The sequence below is a fragment of the Columba livia genome, chromosome 8 (assembly GCF_036013475.1).
Source record: "Columba livia isolate bColLiv1 breed racing homer chromosome 8, bColLiv1.pat.W.v2, whole genome shotgun sequence".
Lineage (NCBI taxonomy): Eukaryota > Metazoa > Chordata > Aves > Columbiformes > Columbidae > Columba > Columba livia.
The window spans coordinates 20,292,929-20,302,006 of record NC_088609.1 but is presented as its reverse complement, the minus strand read 5'-3'; the positions used below and the strand labels follow the sequence as shown (position 1 = coordinate 20,302,006).

Sequence of the window (9,078 nt, the reverse complement as noted above, 5' to 3'; positions counted from 1 at the left end):
GTTTTTCCTCATAAAATGGCAATTTTTAATGGAGGCAGCAGCAGTTTGCGCTCCCAGGGAGGCCTGGTCTCAGTCCCTGGCGAAGGCTGAACTGTGATTGTGCCTGACCTCTCTGTGCTGCCCTCACTGTACCATAATTTACTGGAGATAGGCAACACAAGGAAATGTTTCCTTCCTCATTTGCACTATTTTTGCATAAAACAGATTTTTGCAGTAAAGGATTCCTGGCTTTTTTGTATACAGTACACTGGTACAGCTATTTTAGGAATGCATTTGTAGATATTTCAGCAATTACACCTTAGTCTTGGAGCTTCTGTAGAAGTTCATTAGTTAATAGGCCAGCGATCTGACCCTAAGGGGTTTGTATATCCAATTTTATTAAAGCCATCAGTATTTGAGCAACTCAGGATTACTGTGATTGGCAGTTCAAAAATACAATGATCTTTTGTGTCTAGTGCATGTTATGCTGGAGAATATTTAAATCAATAATAATGCTATCAGAGCTAGAAATCAAATGCAAAATAATTCCCTGGGCTTCCAGTGTATAATGACATTTGCTCTTTTGATGAATTGCTAATGTATTCTTGGACAGAAGAACCGGCAGTCCAGCCAGCTCCTCTACATAAATGGCAGAGCGGGGAGCATGGGATCGTATTTACCTCTATTTACTGCTAACAAACCATGCACCTTTCAACATGTTATCTCTCTGCTATGAAGTATTTCAGTTCTGAAAAAGCAACATCTATATAAACTTGAAGACTAGTCTTTTAAGAATTTACTGTTGTCATCAATTAAATGTTGGCTTGCTTTGTTTTGTAGTGACAGTATCAAATTGAAATATAATTATATTTTTAAAAAGGCAAGAATGTTTTCAGCTGTGGTGCCTGCCTAATTCTCCCAGCAATTTCCGTGGCTCTAGCTATAACAGTTAGTTGTTTTTTTCCTCTGTTTGTTTCTCTCATGTTTGTTTCTGACACCCTGCACAAGAGAAGCAGCCTGACTAACCAGCAGGCAGACCTGCACTGGCAGCAGTGAACTAAATCCCAAATACTGTCCTACATATAAATGATGAAGGGAGGAGAAAAAAAAGAAAAAAAAGAGAGAGAGAAAAAAAAGCCTTGAATATTTCCATTTTATACAGGGACTAATTTGGGGTTTTTATCTTCAGCACTAATTGGCTAAAACTCATTCAAATAATGAAGCACAGATAAATCTGAGAGGTGTTTTACTTATTTATTTAATAATGTCACCAGAAGGAAAAAAAAAATGTGCACTGAATTTGAGTTTTACTACCTTGAATTATAAATTTTGTTAGCATTTTAAAAGAATACTAGTTTTGAGATTACTTCTAAGCATACTGCTGTGCTATGATTTCTTTTCATACTGGATTCATAAAGACTTTAAAAGCATGAAGTATTTCTGATTCCCAAAGGACTCTGGCTTTGCTGGAAGATGACACCTATAAGACTGTACAGAAAACTTTATATTAGCGTGGGCTCTAGTAATTTTCAGCAGATACATCTTTTTATCTTCTGATCGGAAAATAATATTAATTCTCTGTTTCATTTAGCATGCTCACCATCTTCATCAAATACTCTACATTGTATTTGATACACCTGGACATATAGCTATATTTAATAGGAAAGATTTGAAACCTTACTGGCCCTTTTCCAAAAATCAAATACCTTTACACATATTTACTTATTGGTGGTTTTGGCATTTTCCATTTAGACTTACTTATCTACCAGATGTTACTGTGATATCATATCACACTGCAGTTGCTTAGAGAAATCAAGAGAAAAAATGAAATATATTCATTTCAAAAACAGAAACATACTTCCTGGCTTTGTGCATTTTCTAATGAATATGAATTTTCTAATAAATAGATTTTATTCTTTATGAGTGATTCAATGGTTATGACAAAAAAAAAAAAAATCCAAAACAAAACAAAAAACCCTCCACCAGTTAGAATATAATCCTTCCAGAGAGAAGTTAGCAATTCATAAGATGCTAAAAGTTCAAGTAATACCTTGCTTTTCATTAGTTAAAGCTGTTTCCTGAGACTTCTCGTTTCAATCTCGTGACTGAGTCACAGCATCATTTGGTATCTGGAAATCTATTTTTTTCCAGTTCTTGCTGGATTGCAAACTGCTTTCAGCCAACTACACAGTATTTTCCCCTCACCCCATCATGAGTACCTTCAGTGGTTTCTCATGGTTCCTGTATGGCTCTGTGCTAAATGGATCTATACAATGTCTGACATAATAACACTTCACTCTTGAGATTTCCCCGCAGAAAACCAGAAATCATGAATAAGATTAACCATGATCAGCTATAATGAAAATTGCATCAACTCAAGAGCAAACTGGTAATCTGGGCTGCACTGAAATGAACGACAAGGTTCCCAGGGGACCAGAGATCACCTTTTTCATGTATGGTGGAACATTAAATAGAGTACTCTCAACTACATTCAGATGTAGATTAAGAGGAGAAGTCACACCAGGTGTAGGACAAAGGGCTTTAACCAATGTCGAGGGTTTAGATTGTTGGGGTGACAATAAAACCCTGGCAGATGTATTGTTAACCTCCTCTTCGCCCCACTTCCCCCTTTTGCCCCTCCCTCTCCCCCCTTCCCACTAAGGACAGGCGATCAGGAGGAAAAGAAGGACAGAGAGAAGAGAGTTGGAAAAATTAACAATGTTTTACTAATGCTACTAATAAGAATAGAGAAAATAATATAAAATATACAAAACCAATCTTGAAAGTCTCAGCAACTGCAGAGCCGGCAACCAAAGTCCTGGATTAGACTCTGCAGCCAACTGAAGCTGGATTCAGTCTCTCACTAGGCCTCAGTTTGCAGGGGCAACTAGCAAGGTCCTCTCCTAATGTCGGCCATAAGCAGAAGGGAAAAGGAAAGGAAAAGGGACGAGATCCTTGTGATCTCCCACTTTTATATGAAGTATTCACGTGAATGGAATGTTATACGCAGCTGGTCAGTTTCTTGGTCACCTGTTTCTCGTTGCTGCTCTCGCGAGATGTCCATCCGTGCTTATCAATAAGTTTGCATTCCATTGCTAGTTTTATCAAAACATGTGTCTGGTTCTCCAGGAAAATGCAGCTAATATGAAGGCTTTAGCTGACAGGCAAAAATCACTAAAAGAGAAACTTGTTTTTAACAAAACCAGGACAACCAAATCCTTTGATACATGATGCTCTTACATCTTACTAGAACTTCTTTCCCAAGTTATCTCAGCACCAAAAGGATGATAGAAATAGCCCCTTTATGCCCCAAGGATAACAGAGACACCAGACCTGGTGGTGGGGCTGCAGGCTGCAGCTGCTTTGCAGGCTGAAGACAGGCTGTGGTAGTGCCTTGTCCTGAGCTTGGGTTGCTCAGGAGGGAAAGGCAGGGCAATGGTTTTGGAGTTGATGCTCCACCAAGATGTGTGTTTGTTCCATTCCTGTTGTTGAAACTCAGACTGTTCCACCGTTCAAATTATGCTTTTGCTGTTGATGCTCTGTACCTCTAACATTTAGGTATCTTACAAGCTTAACTCGTAAGGTTTTGGTGTGATTATATGACTAATATCTGCAGTCCAAGACACTACATCAATCCAGCTCTTGTTGCCTTTAGTGTTCTTGTTAACTGCCACCGAATTCCACAAACTCTGCTTAAAAATCCTCAACCGTGTGATATACAGTTTCTAAAACATTTCTCAAAAGGTGTGTTAGACTGTCAGAGAGGACCAACAAGCTCAGGTTTTCTTCTTCATGACCATCAGTCTTTACCTTGACAAGCACACAGAAGAGCCAGGTGGCAGTACCCTGGCAAGACTGCTGTGCCAGCCACCTGGCCAGTGGCACACACAGCCAGCTTATCTTCCATTCATTTTGTTTCCATGCAGGAGCCACAGGGACATGTGAAAATTAGGTGATTACTTCTTCTGCTTTCTCCATTGCTCCAGAGTCTCGCATGTACAGGATCAGGCTCTTCACTTATGTAAATTGCTGAGCTCAAAATATCCCGAGTTGTGTGTCCCTGTTAAAGACTGCAGTACTCACTGCTGTGACTCTCCTACCACAGAATGATAGCCGATTTATTCCCTAATGCATCAAGTGCAAATTTTACCAGGGCAATGGATTTCATAAGAGAATTTTTCACTGATGAATTCTGTTTCTGTTCCCCCCATTGATTTGTCATTTCAAAGGACCCATTATCTCTCCCATTTTCTATACCATTCCATGAAAGGTCGTATTGCTGTTTCTGGAACTTTTTGAAGAAAAAAATAAAACTGTGGTTCTTTTTTTATCAGATCTGGAAAAAAGAGTATTTCCACAGCTGCTGGTGAGAAGGTTAAGAGTGTGCCAGCAGCTCATGATTAGCACAGTCTGCTTCTCTGTGCTTGTTTGTGGAGACATTGTATGCCGTCCTGCACATTCCTCCCATTCTCATTGCAGAGCCTGGCAGAATCCAGGAAAACTTTATCTGTGAGAAAAGCAGCTTGGTGTCAAAGCAGTTTTGCTGATAAGATTCAGCCTGGTTCACTCCTGGTGCTGATAGGTGGCTTGTAAATAATAGATATGTTTGTACTGCATGTGTTAGCTGTTGTTATGTGTATAAGGAATGCAGTCTTGCTGGCTTTTGGCTTTTTGTAGTAAAGTGTTTATCAAAAACAACTTCTCTAATGGAAAAGCTTCATTGGTCTTTATTTCAAGTGTCTAAACATGAAGTAAACTGTTTGTAAGGGTATCTATGTACTTGAGGGTTTAGATTATCAACAGGTCTATGATAGGCACTTTGCATTCACATGTTCAGAGCATTAAGCCCCCTTAGATATAACTACCTCTCAACGGAGGTACCTGGTAAGACATGGGAGTGGAGCGTGGCCCCACTCACTGTTCCCCTGCCACCTTGTGCTCCTGTGCCGGCGCTGGGGACAGGCTGCAGGGACAGGCTTCTCTTGCCCTGCCATCAGAATGCAAGCTTGCACCTGTGCATGTGTGCATACAGCCCTCCAAGCCCCACCAAATCCACAGGTGACCATGCCACAGGAGGCTTAACCTATTTCTGAGCAGTCACTTAAACTGCACAGGCAATGTTTCTTTCTCACAACATCTGACATGGGTGCTTTTGCTGAATGTCTCTTCCCCAACTAGAAGTGTCATTCTCCATGGCAGGTTCTGTGTGAGATTTAAACATGAAACCAAACCCTGGTGTAAAGTGGGCACTCTCCTGAGAGGGAGATGAAAAAGCTGCCAACTGTTCAGTGCCAACTGCTGTGGGCATCAAGCAGCTCACTGCATCTTCCCCAGAAACACAGACATGGACTTAAAATATCTAACCATTCTCACTGGAGAACATGTCAGTCATACGTTAGGTATTCATCTTTCATTCCTGCCTATTACTAGTTGATAGATGAGGTCTTTAGTATGCATCATATCTCATTGCACATCATAGCTGTAACTATGTTGAAAATACAAAGATTCCTTAGAGCTAAAGATTTGAATGAGGAGACTTCATAAATGTTAGTTTTACACGATGCAGCCTTTTGTATGGTAATTACTATTCTCTAGCTGTTAAGGTCCACACTCTGCTCTCATTTGCATGAGTTAAATCCAGATTAACATCAGTGTTTTTACCAGAATTAGTACAGGTTTGCTCTCCTTTGCTCTATCAATAGTAGTATTTTTCAGAAAAGGTTAATGGTCCCAGTGACCCAGGCCCTACCATGGCAAGGGCTCTTGAAGCATTTAGACAAAATTTGGGCTTCAGGAAGGACAGAGAGATGGGAGAGCAGGTGATGAGACAGGGTGGGCTTTGTGCTTCCTTTCCTTCCCTCTGCACCTCGCACCTAGCCTGGGATCAGTACTGGAGCTCTTGCTTGATGCCAAGTCTAAGGAAACTAATCCATTCTTCAGAGGGAAAGTCTATTAGTGAGGTTCCTCGCTATTTCCCCTTGATTAAGAAACCATTTCTAATTGAGAAAGTTGCAGAAAGAAAAAACCTTGGCTATTTGAATATCCCTTCCAGCTAAGTCGAGCTGTAGAGCCGACTGCCTGCCCAAAGTAAACTTGAAACCTTTCTTCTAGTTTTATTGCCTTGTTTCTTACCTTTCTCTCTAAAAACCCCGCAGAAAATTCACTTGAAATGTTGATCCATCTGAACTTTAGGTTGACATCTGCATGAACTTGTTACCTGAAGTTTTGGGTCAGCTTCCTGGCTGCTGAATATACTTTTAACATTTTTACTATTTTATTTTTCTAGCCTTTTTCCTTTTGCTAGATTTTAGCAGTTTTAAAATAGCACCCAGAGGCAAAAATCAAACAAACAAGCAAACAAACAAAAAAAACCACTGATTTTTTTATTTTTTTCTGTTATCAATCAATGGAATGCAGAGAAGGAAAGGAAAAGAGAAGAAAAGAAAATAAAAAGAAACTTGAGCAACAGAGCAAGCACTATTATTTTTAGAACAGGTAACTGCTTCTGATGATTCACCTAAGGTAGTTCTCTTTTTCTCCATAGGACTTGAATTCATTCCTCTCAAGACTTCTGTATTGAACCTCATTCTTTTCAGAGTTCCTGACCTCCCTCCTTTCTTGTCCCAGCCCGGCTGGTATGCTTTCATGCAGCTTCAGTAGCTTCTCAGTGCTTGCATTTTACATTTCAGCAGGGATACCTTCAACACCCTTACTCTACTCATTTATACCATAGCAACTGAACTGGTTAGAGATAGACTCTGTTTGGGTTTTGGTTTGGCTTTTGTTTTAATAGCAAGTGTTACCATTGAAATAAAATGTCAGGTTGATTTTGCCACAGCTATGAAAATCTCATGAATAAAAGTCATGGTCTGTCTAGTGCTGCCACTCCTTGCTTCTGTGTATTCCACTTTTTTTTCTTCTTTTTTCATGCCCACTCAAAAAAAATCTTAGAGTGCCTTGTGTCAACGTTTTTAACAACTTAGATGCTAGACACAGAAATTATTATTGGTGGAAATTTTCTTTCAAGTAAAGTTTTAAAATTTAAACCTTTTCAGTTTGATGTCCATCTCAGAGCACAGACTTTGAAATCTCGGGCTCCTTCACGAGCTACCATTTCTGTCCTCTTCAAAACATGACTGGAAACTGCCTGACCACCCTTTCACAGTCTGTTCCCATTCACTCTCTACAAGGGACTCTTCTGCACATCCTGTGCCTCGCTGTCCCCGTCACCATCTGAGAACCCATCTGCCTGCCTTATGGCTCCGAAGGTGGAGGAGCAGATCCCCCGAGGCTGGCTGCAGGGCAGCACGGCTGCCCAGCTCCCTGGGGCAGTGGGACCCGCATGTGAACGTGCTCGCGGGAGTCAGGAGGAAGAAGGAGCTCTTGCTGGTACTAACACATAAGAGAAATCCGAAGGAAATGGCCCAGTGTTGTTACAGGGAGGACAGAGGGAATAAAGAGGCTTCCTTCCTAAAAACTGCATTTTCTGTGGAATGGAGGACAAAAAAATGAAAATAAAATAAAATAAAATAAAATAAAATAAAATAAAATAAAATAAAATAAAATAAAACAAAACAAAACAAAACAAAATTTGGGAGCTGATGATTCCTTCTTTGGTGAAGGGAAAGAAAGTGTAGGCCACTATGGAAATGGCAACAGGTGCTCTTTCAACAGCTGAGAAATTAGGAAAACTTTTTTTCCTTTTACACTATATGGAGAAGGAAAACATTGATGTGTTTTGAAGTGTGGTAAAGGAAGTGAAACAAGAACTGTCTGTGGAGACACCACAGAGAAGAGCAGAAAATAATTATTGAAAAGGAAAAATCTTGAATAAAATATATTTTAAGTTCAATTAATCATGCAGATTTTCCTCTTGACATGTAACTATGCAACGGTTACCTGCCAGAATTTCCATCCTTTGGCCAGCCCTGTCTTTTCATGTACCTGGTATAACGTGCATAGTTAAATGTAAGTGCGTGGTTAAATTTAAGTGATGGATCTAATGACTCACAAGAAAATTTCAGTGTCATTTGAGAAAAATGTCATGATTAGCATTTCTTGACAGTCCCTAGGGAACATCTGCCCAATACTCAACTTAGTTTGGGCTACCACCAGTGAAAAGACAAGAAATTCCTTTTTTACCCCAATCATTTTGAAAAGAAAGCCAAGCTAAATAAATAAACAGTATGAAGGAAGTTCCATACTTAAACATATCAGACACTGAAAGTTAGAAAGAGTCACCTGTGTCTGTCTGAGGAGGAGCTTATTTTCAGCTACATTTCTTTAGGCATTTCCGATGTTAATTTTAGTAGTTAGGATTTGTAAAAAGAAAAGCTGTGAAAAATAAAAGGTTGTTAGAAGTGTGTATGGAAGATAAGTGCATTATTTTAGTCCTTCAGGAAAGTACTCTTGCTCCTATTTAAAAACACCTCTGCAGTATCGCTTTTTAAATGTTACTGTGCACAGGTGCTCCCAGCCTGCCCGCTGGGGAGTGAAACCTTCCTGCCTGCTTTTATTGCCCAACATGAATGCGAAGTGAAGAAAACCTTCAAAATTCACGCACTTTGTAAAATTTTTAAATGTTACATACTATTTCAGAGAAGGAAATATATTGTCCTAAAAAAATTGCATTACTGGACTAGATCAGTACAATGGCACTAGGCTGACTTAAACTGGCTGTGGATCAGCCTGTAGTTTTCAACATGACGTGTCCCCCTAATTAATAAAGGAAAGCTAAGTTTACAATGCCTAAATTGAGCCTGTGCCCAAACACATCTCTTTTCTGCCACTTAATGTTCACAGACCACAATCGCTTGTCTGAGGCTTTGTGGTTAGACAACTGGGTTTGCTGGGTGTTCTGTGTTAGGTTTGGTGGGTTGGGCTTTTTTTAGTCTCTAAGTGTATATATTCTTTTGTTTTGCTGGGATATTGACATTGTTTTGCTTTAATTTGAACACATAGGAACAAACAAGCTGATCTGCCTAAAACATTTGTGTCACCTTTCCCTCCTGAAATTATTATTCTTCAAAACAAACCAATGTGTTTATATTGTATATAACATCCTAGCTGTGACAGCCAAAAAATGAGTACAGTAGGCAC

General features: G+C 39.6%; 1 protein-coding gene across 11 annotated transcripts in view; it reads left to right on the top strand.

Annotated features, from left to right (window-relative positions):
• NTNG1 (netrin G1) overlaps positions 1 to 9,078 on the top strand; it is a 156,113-nt gene that overhangs the window by 37,563 nt on the left and 109,472 nt on the right. The gene's annotated exons all lie outside the window — the stretch shown is intronic.